The sequence below is a fragment of the Parus major genome, chromosome 3 (assembly GCF_001522545.3).
Source record: "Parus major isolate Abel chromosome 3, Parus_major1.1, whole genome shotgun sequence".
NCBI lineage: Eukaryota > Metazoa > Chordata > Aves > Passeriformes > Paridae > Parus > Parus major.
The window spans coordinates 6,775,319-6,792,758 of NC_031770.1; the positions used below are offsets into that span (position 1 = coordinate 6,775,319).

Sequence of the window (17,440 nt, forward strand, 5' to 3'; positions counted from 1 at the left end):
CCTCTGCTACTGCCTCCAGCACCTTCCTTATGAAAGTTTTCTTGGAACATAGGCAGCAAACTCAGTCTTTATGCAGCTCTGTCAGCCATTATGTTACAGATTTACTGCCAAAATTCTGATCATTTACTGAGCTGACAATTCATTTGTTCTGTGGAAAATGGGGCTGAGCTGCCTTGCCACACTAAGGTGAGACAGCTGTAAGAGCTGTGGGAGGATAAACTGGCTCAGAGCATGAGGCTGGGGTGGGAGGGCTGCCCAACCACAACACATGCTGCTGGCTGACCAAGAGGGAGCAGTGGTGGAGCTTCTGCTCCCTCCTGTCCCTTCACCCAAAACCTACTGGCTCGATGTGTTGTCGAGTAGTTTGGACAGCTTTGCAAGAGGGACCAAGGAACCAGAAAGCTATTATTAATAGTGAAGAACTTTATACATGAACTACTGTGAGAGTCTGTGGCTCTTTTGATGCCTTGTATCCCTTGGAGTAGTTACACAGGACTCCTGATGGATGGATGATGCTGGGCCAGCCCCTCTGTTAAGCCTGTGGGCTATTTGTATGATTGGATTAGGTCAGTTCCTAATGGGATCCTTTTCCCTATCCCAAGCCAGACTCAATACAATGTAATCAGAGAGGAGCAGCTAGAATGCTAGCATGGCTTATTCTAGTAAAGTGAAAAATTAACTTCACTTTTTCTTAGGTTGCTGCAGTAAATTATTTTAGTAATTAAAAATTAATTCAGTCAGAAATATGCTATAAAGACTTGATAGTGTTGCTAAGAGCCAGAGCTGGGAAGCTTTCCTGGCTCCCCTTAGAGCTAGTGGTGAACCAAGAGATGATCAGCATGGAGTGTGACACATTGAGAGGCACTCAATATATTCAAAGTCTGCATTCTTATTAGGTGCTCAGAACTTGACTCCAAATGACTTTTTATATGTATGGAAGGGAAACAAAAAAGGAAAATACATAAATATGACAAGTTTTAATTTAGGCTTGAGAGGACAATAGCTTACCCAGTTTGTCAGATTCACCTTCAGAAATTTTTTCATTGTGTGGCTTATTTTATATAAATCTTCAATGAATAAAGACAAACAGATACTGTTTCTCTGCTAACAAGTAAAGAGCAATGCCCTTTTTCAGCAATGGTGCAGAAACAATCCTTTTTTTCCCATCACTTTAAGTTTCCAATTACTTTTCCTTCTCTTATTCCTTCTTTCTTAACTTAAAACATATTCAGAATTGTGCTCACATTGTTTGATGAAGGTGAAATTTAAGGAAGTCAAATATTCGGAAACAGGACTAATTTGATTTATGTTAGCTGTCCTCCTGGGAGCATTACTTTGCTTCCAGGTATAAAGACTAAGGAAAGTCAAACAGTTCCCTTATATTCCCACTGTTATTCCCCCTGTATCTGATACTGCAAGAGAGTTTGGCCCAAGACCTAAGGGACTGTCACTTTTGCAGGCCTGTGACTGGTGGGAAGGAGAAGATAGATGTTGTCATTTTGATCATAACTCCAAAAAAGGATCTGAGATGCTTATTTACCTTGGCAGTGTCCTTGGCAGAGCTGGACAGGAATCTACAAAATGAAAGCAGTAGCTAGACCAAAGGGGAACAAAAGGATGAGGGTATGGCCCTGAGTTTGATCCCAAAGTTACAGGAATGCTGGAATATTCTGAACAGCCTAATGATGGATAGCATATTCATTCTAAGAAAAATTTTGGTAAGCAAAATAAACCCTTCTAGTTATTTTCCACCATGATTCATTTCAATGTAATTTTCAGTTGGACTTGTATATGGACTGTTGTCAGCACTGGAAGATCTGCTGCTGAAGAATGTGAAATTGTATCTGGAAGGGCATGATAGGAAGTGGGATCCATTTCATCAATTTCTTAGGAAATTAAATTTTCAATTAAAATAAAATGAATTTATCTTCCTAGAGATAGGCCTGTAGAGACTTACATTTGGGTCATTATTCAAACATCCACAAACAGATGGCTCCCACGTTTCTTTACTTAGAACCTATCCAAGCAGAGAAAAAAGCCCCACCAAAACAAAATCCCCACCAAGAAAAATGTCCATGTCTGGAATATCAGAACAGTTGCCTGAAACTGTACTGCCAGTCTAGGATCCTTGACTTGTTTTGATCTCCACTGGCATGCAAGAAGAGAATATTGAAATAGATAGGTATGTCTCAGTGTTTGGAATTTGATACTTAAAAAAGTTCATATTCTGAAAGCTCTAGTCAAAGAAGGTCAGTAACTGTTTTTTTGAATGTATGCAGAAGTGTTGTGGTCTGAGGTAGAGGAAATAACTTGGTCCCATGTTGAGCTGGAAGCCTCCAGCTGAGCTTGGGAAAGGTGTGAAGTTTTCCCCTTAGGATCATTCCACACTTCCCCCAAGACATTCCCATTCCATGTGTTTACATATGTCTCTTGAAGTATTTGTGAACAAGTGCAAAATTCCCAAAATGTCTAGTTCTATTGAAAATCAGCCTTTCTGAACCAAGGTGTAATCTTTTTGTTCACAGACACAGTTAGATTTGGAGCTGGGGAGGCAGGGGGTTTGTTAGCAAGGAGTTCCTGTTTGCTCTCAGTTGGTGCTAGGTTGACATTTGAGAGTGCTCAAACTCTCCCTCTTCATCCCATCCTTTCACCTCCACAAAGCTGGAAACACTGCAGATATGCCAGACAATTGGAAACTGCATTTTCAAGTGGAGAAGGAAAGAATAAAAAAAAGCAAAGATCAAATAGCATTCACTGCTGCAATTCAGTGTGAACAGCTGGAGATGGCAAACAGAAAATGGGAGAATTAAAATAATCCTACATTTGCATTCACAAATCCATGGAAAGGGAATTTCTCTTCAAAACTGCCCAATCCTGAGATATGTGCAACCAGGCCATAAAATATATATATATTATAAAGTTTGAAGGTATGTCAGAGTGGAGGCAAGACCAAGGCACTGACCAAGAATGTACGTTTGGAGAAAATAAAACAGTGTGAAGGGAAAAATAAAAGAAGAATTTTGAAAGGAAACAAGTTGAAGGATAAAAGCTGGCACTGGAAAGCAGTCTAATGTGCTGGGAATCCAAATGCCCCATGAGCTTTGCAAAGAATAATGTGCTGCTTTGCTTTCCCTGGAGGATGCAGGTATGATAACTTTGAAACAATTCAGATCAAGGGGAGAAAAAGATGTATTTCAAGACTAGTAGGAAGATGAACCTTCTGTTATTTTCTAAACCCAAGTTATAATGCATTTTACCACACTTGAAATGCAGTCCTAATTTGGGAATCACTAGGATCTGGGACAACAAATCTCTCTTTCGAAATTCTGAGAATTGTGCAAATGAATTTATGAGAAGCCCCATAAACTGAATTTATGAATCGGCACATACACTTTTTCATGCAAAAATATTGCAGAGAAAAGGACAGTTAGAAAAACTCATATCTAGAAAAAAATACAAAAATATTTCTTCAAGTACAACTGAATTCCAAGTATTGATACTGACTTGACAAGAGCAGAAAGGGACTTTCTGCAGTGAATAGTGTATTAAGTAGTTGGAATGTGAAGTGTTTACTAAAATAACAGTAATTATTCAGACCAAGCTAATGGCAGTGAAGTTGTTGGGAAGCCTGTGGAATGTGATATGTTTGTTTGCTGCAGCATGAATTCTGTGGGTAAGGTTTTGTGTTTTGTTTTGTTTTGTTTACAAAGTACTATGAAACTTTAAAGATTTATTTATTTTTTTTATTTACTTATTTCTTTACTTCTTTATTTATTTAAAATAAGTTTGTATACCCCAGCACAATCTAATCAAAAGGGAAAAATACAAATGGTTCTTCAGCATCTTCTATCTGGAGGCAATAGCTAACAGTATATTGCAGTACATTTGATTATGACATTACAGAGATTTGCTATTTGTTATAAGGGCTGCATTCATATCACTCAAATACAGCTAGAAGACTATTAAAGAACTTTTGTGTTCTCAACTGCAAAACTAAACTGATTCTGTGCCTACTGGCAAGGACTGAAGTTTCCACTAACAAATGCATACAATATGTAAAGACTTCAGTTTTGTATTTTTGACAGCCAAAATGCTTTAATGTTGTAAAGAATGTATTGGAATACTGTCAAAAGGTACTTTTAATAATTTTATTTATTATGCAACATGCTTTCTAACATTTAATTTGTATTTTGCCTTTTAGTATGAAAGTGAGTCTCTTATCTGGATTTACAAATGTCCTTTTTCATAATGCACACGTGTGTTAAGTAATAGAGAGTTACTTAACTATAAAATTTGGAATCCAACCCCAAGCAGTAGATGCCAAATGAGAATGGATTTTTTTTTCAATTCAGATAAAGGCAACTAACCATTAACACATCATCTTTAGAAGAATTGTAATGATTTTTTTTTTTTTACAGTTTTAATTATTCACCTTTTCTCGTGTTGTTAAACAAGTTGGCAAAAACACCTATTGTCCAGATATTCCAGGTAGGATGTGTGGTGAGAAACAAGGTGTTTTTTCTTTTAACAGCCTGCTCTGTTCCTTATGTAATTTATAGGGGGAGACATGAAGTAAGCTAATGAAATAACAGGGAATGGATTGGCATGTCACATACAGGAGGGCACACAGCCCTGGTTGGAATGGCTGTGATGAATGGTGGGCATGGGGAGATGAAGTGGTTGCTTGTGCTCAGTATGATCCATAACCTCCAGCTTCAGAAAGCATCTTTAATCATGACAGCTGTTGGAAAAGAGAGTCCTGTGGATAGAAGGGGGAAAAGAAAAACCCCTGGGTTTTCTCCAAATTTCTGTTGTTGGTTCCTGAACCCCTTTGGTGTTCCACAGCTACTTCAAAGGCAGGAGCAGTAGGAACAGCTGTCTGGCAGCTGTGGGATCTGCCCTGCAGGATCATCTCACTCTCCTGAGGGTGTGAATAGAGGGGCCTCCCCTCTGCCCACCTGTTGATTGCCCAAACTGAAGGGAAATAAATTGCCTACCATTTTCCACTGCTCTTCCAGATCTATTTGAGGCTGACTAATGGCTTCCAAATGCGTTTGAAGACAATTTCCATAGAGAAGGAAGGAGAGGCAGGTAGATGGGAGGAAATTGCCTGGGCCTTGTTTATTCTAGGGAGCCAGGATCAAAGGAGAGCCCATATGTGCATTGTATGAATTAATGTAGCGTTGCAGTCTCATCCAGGTATGGGTCCATTGCAAACACCTCCCTCTCCAACACTGTGAGTTGAGACCTTTGCCTCACAACTCTGCATTTTGAGTTGCATTTTGCTGCAGCTCAGGTCTTGGCAGAGTGTTAGCAGGTCCCATGCATGTAGGAAATTTGTTCTGAATGGTTTTGCTGCTGAGGGTTGATTATTGGAAACTGGGACCTCCAGTGATCTTTGGGTCAGGTGAATAAACTGCTCTGGTTACAAGGAAGCACCTTGTTATTGAAAATTGACTGCTGAGTAGTAGTAATTGTATAAATTAGCATTAATTTAAAAAAAAACCACCCCATAGTGTCAGGAGATTTTGGAAATCGGTTTAACAAACACTATATGCAAAAAGAATGAAATAGTAGGCCTCAGAGGTGTTGGGCTGGATGAAGAAGCAAAGAAAACCATTACAATAAATGCTACCAGCAGTGAAGGAGAGTGTTTCAGCAACTTGAATCTCTGAACATAAAAGGTGTGTGTGCATAAAAACATCAAGAGGCCAACCTAGGGGAAAGTTGCATCTCTAATTATTCTGTAATATAGATGATAAATAATTAAGATGGACCCAGCTGGTTTGGTTTAAACATATCCAACAAGTTGTGTATGGTAGAAGCCAAATCAGCAGAGCTCTGTTCAAAAGCAAAATCTGTGTGTGAAACTCTACATATTTTCTGTGGATGTAGTCTCGTGGTGGCCATTTATTTTTTAGGAACTGACATGTTCTCTTTCATTAAACTTTCCTGAAAATGGAGAGTTACTGTTTAAGACCAGAGCTGTTGACCTTATATTTCACAAGTAATAAGATTTTATTTACTCTAGTTACTGCAGGCTTACTAAAACTGGGAAAATATTTTAATGCTTTGCCATTTCTGATACATAAATGTAGATACATACACAGTTCCTGTACATTGTTCAAATGAACAACCAAAAATAGTTTAAAGGCTGAAAAACATATGACTGTACACATGCTGGTTTTGCTTTAGCACAGGAATTTTCAAGCCAAAACATGTACCAGTTACACAGAGTTGAAGGTTTTGGGTTTTTTTTTCTTTTATTTTGGTTTGACATGTAAGTCCTTCAGGAAGCAGATGGACTTGTGGCATCAGTATCACCCTTAGAAAAAAACAGGTTTCATTTTAGTCAAAGAGTGGTTATTATTTTCTGCTGTTTAAATTTTCATCTCTCTGCCTGTGATTCCTGCCTATAATTTTGCTATCCTATATAGTAGCAGTGCTTTCACATGGAGTTTTATTTATAATTTTCCTGTGTTTGACTTTCTGAGTCTTCCCAGTATGGAGAGAAAAAAAAATCACATATGATTCATAATCTGAAATGATTTCTGATTTAGGTAGGCCCCAGAAGATTTTGAAAAGCTCATTAGTATTTTATACAGGATTTGATTGTCTCTGGAGTTGTACTGACTTTTCCCTTGGACTGTGTGATGCTTCCTTGTCCAAGTAGCAGACCTGAGAGAGGCTGGGTTGGGCTTCCAGATGGGAAGCTGCTGGCTTTTTAAATTTGGTTTTCACAGTTTTTTGTTTTGTTTTGTTCTCTGAGAAAAGACAAGAGAATGAGAAAATACATCCAATTAAGTAATAGAGTAGTTTGGAATGAAGATGCTTCAGTTTTGGGGTTTTTTCAATCATCTGAAATGTCACAGGCAATTACAAGTAATTACTTTTCTTACGGGGGTGCTTCAGCTGGGAACCCATCACATCAAATTGTGGTGTAGGGATTTGGGCTCTGCCCTATGGGAGGCTGCAGGATATGTGAAATCCCCCATCTTGCTGTTGTTTCTGACACATACATTTTCCAGAACAAAGCAAAGGGACTACATTTACTTCGACATCCATGGCACATCAAATAGCTCTCATGACTGTGACTGATCAAATAATTCCTGCACTTCAGCCCTGTCAGAAGTGGGGGAATTCAGAGGGGGGAAAAGCCTCAATGGCAAAAAGCATACAGAAAGGTTGGGAGAGGCAGGCTGAGGTGGAAAAAAGCAAATTAGTTTTTTTCATAACAAAGTGTCCTGTTTGAATGTACCAGCAACATCATGGAGGAGGGGGAGAGAGAAATATTCCATGAGTTACAATAAATAGCAAATAGATTGGTTAGGTCAAAAAATGATTTGCTTTTCCTCCACGAGGGTAATTGACCCAGGAAGATGCTAAGCAGATCTGCTTGGTTGCTGTGTATCTATCTTTCTGCTGCTGCATTCAAAGTACTCACAGAATAATTTACTGCAAATTTCACTACCAACCATTTACCTAACCCTGTCAACATTGACTGAGAGCAGAGAGAAAAAAAATTTTGTTTTGCTCTTTCCGTGACCTGGATGCTAGAGGACATAAAAATATATACTGTGATTATTATGGGTTTTATTAATTTGTTTATTTATTCATTTATTTATTTATTTGCTATCCCTTTAAACAAAGGACTGTGGCATGGCAGTATTCTGTATTCCTAAAACATGTTTGTCTTCAATTCTTTTTTAAATCAGAAAATTGTTGTTCTGTGTAACAAAATGACTAAAACTGACAGTTTGATAGTGAAGCAAAGGCAATTGGCTTAAAGAAGTTCTTCTGTAAACTCACAGAAAACCCCAGAGAACGGCTGATTTATACCACAGTCAAATCACATGCTGATAATTTAGGTATCTCTGTCTTCTGAAAGTGTTAGGCTTGTGCTTCAACATGCAAAGTGACAGCTAAATTTTAACTCAACTCTATTTAATTTCCTGAATGGATTCCTAATTACTTGCCAAAACAATATTGATGTTAGATTATGGACTAATACTAGATTCTCTGAGGTACAGATTTTTAGCAAACAGGCAGGAGGTCTAAAATCTCCTATGATGTATTTTAAAATTTTGCATTCCCTCTCTCTCCCTTGTTGGCATTTATGCTCCCTCTCTTGACGGTGAGCTGGAAGTGACACTTATCAAAATAACTCGACAAAGATGCTTTCAAAACTGTCACTTCCTTATGATAATGTAATTATTCCTTATTTCTTCAGATTTGAAGCTTCTCATGCACATTTTTATCTAATGCTTTTAGAACTGGAGAATAATATTACTGAAAGGCAGCAGTGTAAGAAAAATCTAGAGATTGTCAGTTGCAAATGTAGTTTTTGGTCTTACAAATACACAGTTTTTGAAATCAAAAAGCAGTATTAAAATCTGACCCATTTAAATCTTTGCATTTAAACTGTCAAATAATCACTTAGCAATATAAACTTCATTTCCTACATATTAATGAATTGCATTTTAATGCAGTAGCAACAGGCTAGATTATAATTTTCCAAGAGTTAATACTGTGCTTCATAAAATTGTGCTTCATGAAAATAGGATTTTATTATAAAACTGTTTTTGTTGTATGGACAGTTTCACTTCCTCTGGAAGGCTCCAGAGAGAATTTTGGATGATTAAAGTAGAGTTTAAATAAAAAGCACAGATATGTTTAACATGTATTAAATGTTGTGGGTTTAATTGGATTTTTTTTTAATGATTTCTGGTTAATTATATGTAGCAAAACTTGATAGTATCAAGACTTAGGTGACCATTCTGATGAAGTTGTTCTGTTCAAGAATACAATTTATTTTAATGCTATTCTCTGCTTCAGTGACAATATCTATGGCTATAAGAATGTGTATTTTAGAATTTCATCCAGCTTGAAGGATGTGATATTATGTGGAGCCTCTCTCAGTGTTTGCTGCCTTCCTTGCAGGATGAACTGGAGATCCTCTTTGGATTCCAGAGCTTGAGCTGCCAGCCATAGGTTCCTGAAGTACCTTTACCATCTGAGGTTTTGTGATGTTGGCTTTTTATTCTCTTATATGTGTGTGAAGACTGGTTGGTTAGTGTTAGTGAAATCTTTCCAAAATTCTGGTCTAGGTTCCAGGACAAGAGCATTATTTTGGTGACTTTAAAAAAAAATTACTTCAATATTTGGGTTTATCTGTGGACACACACCAACACCATATGTATTATTGACATTACATCCTATATAGAGTTATCTGTATATTTAACATCAAAACAGTGATGGCCCTAAAATATATATTTTTTCCCCAGTATCGACAGTTTTACTTTATGGACAGACACTTGCAAATTGAAAGGAAAAAAGGACACCTTCAGAAAATAGAAATGTCACTGTATGTAATACTGTATATACTGCATTGTAAATATTCCCCTCCAAGGGGAATGGGATGTCTATAGGCATGCAGCTAAAACTCTTGCTAATTGTTTATGTCTAGAGTAGCTGAATATTGTTGTAAAGACATTTTTATAAATCTCCAGTATTGGAGGAGTCAGTTGAAAATAGCTGTGTGACATGCCTGAAACAGATTCAGACATCTCTGCTGCGCAGAAGGAAAGACCTGAATACCAGGATTACAGATCCCACAAATCCCCTGCTCAGTGTTACAGAAGGATCAGGCAGTTTATGTATGCAGTTAATCTATTTTCACTTCAGTGGAGTGACTTGCAGCTGCAGCCCACTTCATTGGCAGATCAGAAGCTACGCTGTAATATCTGTCTGGCCTGTACCATTTTTCTTGGAAGGCTAATTGTTTAGCTCACGGCATGTTTTATTTTCTCAGGGTATGCTTAGAAATAAACTGAGCTCAGGCAGCCTAAACCTTTCTCCTCTCTCTGAGGCAATTGGAAGAGCAGTTGGAGGAGCCCAGGCATTGCAAATTTAGCTCACCAGGGCATGGCTGTGTGCTCTGTCCACATGTCTTTTGGGGACATTTCCACAGGTCCTGTTCAGGTGTTTACTACAGAGAGTGCTTGAAAATCCTTGAGCTCCCCCCAGCTGGAGATGCTGAGGGGACTGTCAGCAGGACAGGCAGGTGAGGCAGGTTTTCCAGCTTGTCATTATCCAAAGTTAAGAGGATAACAGCATCCAAAACCACAGTGCCTCTTCAGGCCTTCAGTCTTTTATTTATTTTTAAAACATCTCTCTCAAGCTGTCTTATTTCATTTCACAAAGAGCAGTTTCCTTTACTGCTGTCTAGTATTTGCACATATCAAGGGCCAAGTTTGTCTGGAAGTCTGGCTCTATATTTCAGGGAAAACAAACTCAGAGCGTGGCTGCTGGTACACAGCACCTACAGTAGCTGAGCCGTCATTTGGGAAACATGTTCTGTAAGGTTTCATAAAATTGCAGATGCTCTGATGTTTTGCTGAGCTAGGAGGAAGTTTGTTGGTGAAATCAATAAACTCTAAAGTTTTCAAGTCATCAAGTGACTTGAAAATGAGAAGGTTCTTCTTTTCTGACAAAGAAAACGTTGAAATATTTCAAAGTACGAAGTGATTGGAGTTCATAGAGTTGGAGGTCCTTTTGGCATCCATGTCACTTTGGGAGGTGGGACCAAGTTATGTAGGGTGTTAGGAAAATTCCACATTGAACCTTCAGTGTGCCTACACAAACCTGCTGTGCATGAGGACCAGGATGGGAAGGCATCATTTGTCTGTTTTCTGCCAGGAGACAAAGAGCATCCCCTGCTGTGATCCAGTGCCGATGGCGATGAGAACTTGTACATCCAAACACGGTGCCTGACGAGCAGGGCTCAGCCACTGTTTATTTATTTGGGTGCACATTTTCATCACATCAGCCTTTCAACATTTGCATGTGCAAGCAGGAGATCTGAAGGGTAACAGCTGTGAAAATACGTGCTTGTGACCTACCTTACACACATTATGCACAGCCTTGGGATGGGAATTTTATATGGGTTAAAAAATTTACAAGCACACGTATGTGGGCACACCATCAACTTTTACTGCTTTGTTGTGTGTATTTTGGACTTCATTAGCTTCCATCCACAAGTAATTAGATGTATAGTCCAGAAATACTTCAGAGTGCTCCATGTCTTCTTCTATCACTTCGGATTCCGATCAGCTCACTTGGAGCTCGGCATTTAGCGCGAGCTCCTGCAATTAAGCCCTTCCCCATGGCATTTTACCACATGGTGTCATGCTACAGCACTGTTTACTTAATCTCCTTATTTTGCTAGATGGCAAGTGTTTCATTAGGAACTGAGAGGAATTTGTTATAATGTAACATAATCTAATGAGGGCTTGTCTCCAGTCAGGACACATTTGCATTACTGGATGGTGTGATTATGTAGGTAAGGCTTCAGTATAAACTGGACTAGGGAGTCTTTTTGCACACAGGTTTAAAAACAGAATTATGGTATTACTAAATGGGTACCTGCAAGGCTTGGTATGGTTCATTTCATAGCTGAGCTGTGAAGTAATGCTAAGGACTTTTCTATTAAAAAGTTCAGACAACTAATTTAATATGTAAACAGTGATTCTACAGAGAGATACCATGGCTGTGTAATATTAAGTGTCATTCTTGTTTTATTGTGGACAGACTTAAATTTAGCATCGTGTCATAAAAACGTGATGCATGCTTTAAAATTTAGCTATAAAAGTAAGTTGAAATATTGCCTTCCAGATATTTGAACAGAGTCCTCATCTTTGATTTTGCTAAGAGAAAAGTCATGGTGGGAATTGGTTTAGAGGAAGTGATTCAAATTCGTTTGTTTGCAAGAACCTTGTTTCAGGGTGTAATCTGAAGTTTGGCACTGCTAATAAAGGTGAAGTGTAATTATTTTCCAATTGGAAAATAGGTGAAATGGCATCTATGTTAGGGACTAAGCACATGTTGAATTCTTTGGATAAATGTAAACTGTGCTTTCAGTGTAACTCAATGGGAAAATGCTGTGACTTCCTATGAGGACCACACGTGTGTTCAGCTTTCATTTCCCCACTGTGTCTCCTTCACCTCCTTTTACAGACTTTGTGTAAAGATTTACTGTATCTTAATAAGAATAAAATGCAGATTTCTAGGAGACTAGTGTGCTTGCAAATGGGCAGCTTCATATTCGGAAATGTTTTTACATCTTATTAATTGTATGTTGTCAAGAAATGGAATTTTGCCAGACTCCAACGTGCAGTAGACTTGGGTTTGCACATGGCAAAGGCCTTGGAACTTCCACTCACCAAGTTCCCTTCATGTGCAAAGCTCACATAAGTCACTGTCCAGAGAAGTGGACCTGGAAAATACATTTCTCCCTGCAGCATGTAATGCTGAAAGGACTGAGCTATAGAGGAACCCAAGTAAGACATAAAGGCCAGAGTATTCATCATCTGGACACAGTTTGACATTGCTGTGTGGCTTTATTTTTAAAAGAAAAAGAAAAGGAAACAAAAAAACCCTTCACAAAACCCCAGCTCCTAAACCTTTATCTCCCTCTGCCTGGGAGCTGCTAGCTTATTTTCTAGAAAAGTATCTAAAGTATTTGGTGTAAAACTTCCTTTTAGATGAAAGTTGGAGGGGACTTTACAGGATGTGTGCAGAAATTATTGTTAGCAGCAGATGTTTAAGCTTTTCCTAAATGAGGCATTCTTTAGCCAGATGATGTAGCTTGTTGTTACGCTGAAATACTGATCTAGAATCATGAATTCCTAATCTGTTCCTGGGGCTCCCATTGCTGGATTCCAGATGTGGAAAATAATGTGTTAAAAAAGCACTGCTTCTTTTCCATCCTGCAGAGTTTCTGTTGTTTTTCATTTGTACTCCGTCTCCTCCTCTAAGATCTGATTTATGCATTCTTTAACATCATCAGGAGCAAGCAATGTCCCAGCAACCTTATTTTTATGATTGTATTTATACTCAAGGTCAACAGTTCTTTCACAATTTGGACTCCACCTTTTGCTCTGACCCTACACTTCAACTAACACGTGCCTTTAGGACTTTTGCCATAATAATGCTTTTGAACATCAATTAAAAAAGGTAGTATAGGCTGTTTTAATAAGAATCACAAGCATCAAAAGCAGGTACTTTGCAGTTTTCCTAGGTGCAGGTACTCCCAAACCTGTGGGCAAGTTGTTCTTTGCATGCATTTGATGCCAGTTTAATTTACAGACTGTATTAAAATTATATGAGTAATTATTAATTATTATGAGATATTAGAAATACATGTATTCAATAATAGGTATATCAGATTCCACTCAGTTAGCATTTATTACCCAGAAGATTTTCCCTTAAACAATGGAAATATATGGCTTGCACAGCATAATTATAGGCTATGGTTTCCTTCTTGGGATTGGTTAGTAGGAAATCAGTTGTATCTCCACTCCAAGGATACCTTTGTGTTTCTGTACATGTATGCACACAGGTAAAGCAGGATTTGAGAGCTGTTTGTATTTGCTTCCAGCCCATACTCTAGGATGCTGTGTAGATTAAAGGAGTACAAGATATATTTTTTAACATACAGATTTAAAGTGTGAGATAACTGCCTGTCCTTTTGTTTCTTCCCAGCTTTTCCTGGAAAAAAAAACCAACCTGTAAGAAACAGGTGAGAGAAGTAGTCATTTGAGTTTCATATTGTGGTATGGATGGCCTCAAAAGGATTTTATAAATTTATGGCCTCTATCATCCAAAGTTCTGCTCCTTCATAGCATTACAGTGGGTTGGCTGCTGAGTTCTCTGTTACTGTGCTCTACTTGAGCTGTTTGGAATATTACTTTGAGAATTGGAAGGGCTCTGGGGTGCTAAACTGATTATGAGATTTTTCTTGGCTTGACAAGATGAGCAGGTCCATGTGAAGTATAAGGCAGTTATGTGGATTGACGGCAGACAGGTTTCAATCACAGAATCGTGTTGTGATTTGCTTGTCTTTGAGGTGGGATGCCAGTGATATTGAGTTTCAAGAGGATAATTGCAGCCAAAATTCTCAGTTCAAGTTTCATGCTTTTTTTTTTTAATTATTCTTAAAAAGATTTCTTCCAGTGACTCAGGGAATTCTGAGAATTCTTCAGAAACTTTCTTTATAATTTGTCTTTCTGGAATTCAGAGTAAAAAGTGGTATATTGAGCAAAAACTATGACTGTCTAAAAATCTTCATTTTAGGTTCTGAATAATCAAGGGTCCCCAGTCCTTATCAGTAAATATTTCCAGTTGTAAGTGAATATTATCCTTCAGCATGCATTCGACAGTAGTTTTGTGTGCTGATACCTCTGCTGTGGAGGAGTCTCTGAAGCCTGGTTAAGTGATCCTGCCTTGTTAATTCCCACCCCAGAGATAACCTTCCCTACTCAAGTACCTGACCCTCTTAAAAATCAGGAGTTAATTCTATGAATAAGAACTGTTTTGAGTGGTAAAATAATCCCTTTAACTAAACAGGATAAGCCCAGAGACCAGACAGAGCCCTTTTAGGAAATTACAGTTACACTTTTCCCAGTAATAACACAACTTTCACAACTCCCCACGGATCACGACACAATTTATTGGGCTCTGCCCACAGAGGTTGGCCGGGGGCTGTGGCTTTTCTTAATCTGCTTTCTTCAGAGCCACTTGCTGCAGTTCCTGATTTTCTTTTGCACACTGGAAAGTCTCAGTTCAGGCTCCTGTTGCTTGAGTTGTCCCTCTTCCCAGCCCCTTTGCACTTCCCAGCTGAGTCAGTCAACTCAGACTGCTTCTCTGGGGATCAGGTTGTGCTCCTGCTCAGTCCCAAAATCAATCTCGTCTCACAGCAGGTTTGCCCCTTCCAAACCTCCTGAGAAGACTTTCTGATGTGATGGGAATACTCCACTAACACCGTGAAGTTTTGGAAAGATCGATGTCTCGCGCTGAAGTCCCTGGTAGCTGACATCCCAGCTCTGCTCTCCAGGGCTGCTGTTTATCCCATGCTGTTTTCTGGTGTTGCACAACAGTACAAATCATTTCACCAGCTGGGGGCTCTGTGTGAGGGTGCTCCTCACCCTTGTCAGGTGACATGTGATGCTTTAGATTTTGAGGCTGTAATACACAGTTCTGTCATGTTAAAACATTCCTGTTACTTTCGTTAGTTGTAATAATTCTTTTGTACAATTCTGACCTTTCTCTACTTACTCCTTGTTCTGAAATTATTCCACATCTGAGTTGTAGGAAGCTTAGTTTTAACTCTGAAATGATGCTGCTGTGATTCAACCATGTTCCAGGATACGAACTGATAGATTTTGTTATGCTGAAGTTCACTTTTGATCTGGAAACCAAACTCCCACAATGCCTGTGAAGAAATTTAAATTCCTTGAACAGAATTTTGTTTTCACCAGCCCCAAACTGTTTATCTGGGAGCCTGCCATACTATAATCCATAGACAGAGAAATTTTTAGTAGTTGTGTACAATGATGGGAATGGAAATGCAGCTTTTCATCACTTCTAAATAATCTAGAGATGATGGACATTAACCCTGGGACAAAATTCAACTGAAGTGTACAAGTCAAGATCCAGTTTAAGTGATTTTGATGTTTTTCTTTCAAATTCATTGGATGGCAGTGGGTAATTCTTTAATTCAAAGCAGTTGTTTTCATTTTTAACATTAGTTGCAGGAAAATTTATGATATATTGTGCTTCTCTGCAAATATTCAAGTGCTCCTCTGGAAGAGGGTATGCAATAAATAATGCTGCTTCATACGCTGAGTGGACATGAATACATTTATTACTATAATAAGAAAGCCTTGAATTAAAATTATTGTGGATTTTCTAAAAGTATTTTTACTGGGTTTTGCAGCTACGTTCTTTAATGGAAAAGTTTCCCTGCTGCTAGTATACATTCAATCTTGTCTGAAAACTAGCATATGGCAAAATATCTGCTGTAACTACAAAACAGAGATATACAAAAGACAGAAAATGTATCTGTATTAAATCATTATGCTTTAATCTAAAGTATTTACATGCCTTTTAAGAACAGTGACAAATCTTAGTGTCTGACAGTGTACAGTGGTACTTGTATTAGCTTAAGTTTGCAAATACCAAAATCAAGAAATAAGGTGTGGGTTTTCTTCAGGTCTAATGATTTATCTTAATTACTTCAGACCCATGGTTTCTGAGAAAATGGATTGTTGGTGTTATTTCCGAGGGCTCCTGTTTCATAACCCACCCAAACCCTATAGTATTCTCCTTAAGTAGGCTTAAAACACGTGGGAGCTTTAATATCTGAAGAGATACATATTCAGCAAGGACTGAGTGCAAGACTGGCTGCCAAAGCCTCTGAGCTGAGGAGGTACTTCATCAGCTGGCGTCACCAGCAGCCTTTTATGATCTTCTTATGCCTCATCCCAGTGAGCACTTGGCCCATACACTCAGACTTTCATCCCTGCAGCCCCATTTTAGCCTAGGAACTATTCCCTGCATGGGAAAGTGCAGTCCTGCACCTGTTTCTGTCACAGACATACTCATGCTCTGCAAAGTGAATCTAGAGGATGTGTAGAAGTGAAGCATTTGCATTTTGTTTGTCTCAGTGACTCAGATTCAATGTCATGTGCACAAATAAAAATATTTGTCTGTAGCTGGCTATTCTTCCAAGAGTGACAGAGTTGGGCTTTGTCCTTTCTAACCAGCTAAATACCATTTTCTTCTCTGGCCTCAAACTAAATTCTGCAGGTATGTGCAGATCTCAAGATAGGAGGAGCTGTCTTCAACTTGTCACCCTTCAGGATAAAATGGCACTTAGAAAATTTGAAAAACTGAGAATCAAATTGCTGTGTCTGCTCTGATTCAAACAAGGGTAGAAATCCTGTGTTGGTTAGGGAGAACCTGGCCTCAGAAAAGGTGCAGGTAACAATTTCTCCCAGCTCTGCTGGCCTTGGATTCTGTCCCTGCCTCGCTAGATAAAAATATACTTCCCAGAAGTGATCAAAATTAGTTCACATTCTTAGTCTGTGAGGGTGACACGTCAGAAGATGTGAAATTGCCAGTGAAATAACTTGTATATCAAACAGTGAGATATGCCTGCATACATTCTTGTGTACCGTGCGAACACCCACAGATCCGCTTTTATTGCCTTCCTTCCTCCAGTTGAGATCCTGTGAAATCCCACTCAGAGGGGGGCACATTTTATGGCTGGATTTTATTTTATTTTGTTTTATTGTTTCTGCTTCTGCATTTGCTCCAGATATTTTTGAACTCCCTATGTGTGCCTGTGTTCTGTGTTAGAAATTTCGGAATAAATTTACAAATAATCTTCAAGAAATGATTGCAGTGCAATGCTTTTCTTCAGAAAGGCTTTTTGGTCCTGTCTCTGCTTTATGAACATGTGGAAATAGGCTGAAATACCCAAGAGAAAGTATGAGAGAATTTATTTTGTACTTAGTATAGATTTTAAGCTGTGGTTAACAAAACCTTAGTGCCTTACACAGCACAGCAGCTCCTCCAGCCATACACATTCACTCTTTCA

The 17,440-nt window shown here is 38.6% G+C and overlaps 1 protein-coding gene across 5 annotated transcripts in view; it reads left to right on the plus strand.

The window, feature by feature from the left end:
- MACROD2 (mono-ADP ribosylhydrolase 2) overlaps positions 1–17,440 on the plus strand; it is an 850,223-nt gene that overhangs the window by 347,281 nt on the left and 485,502 nt on the right. The gene's annotated exons all lie outside the window — the stretch shown is intronic.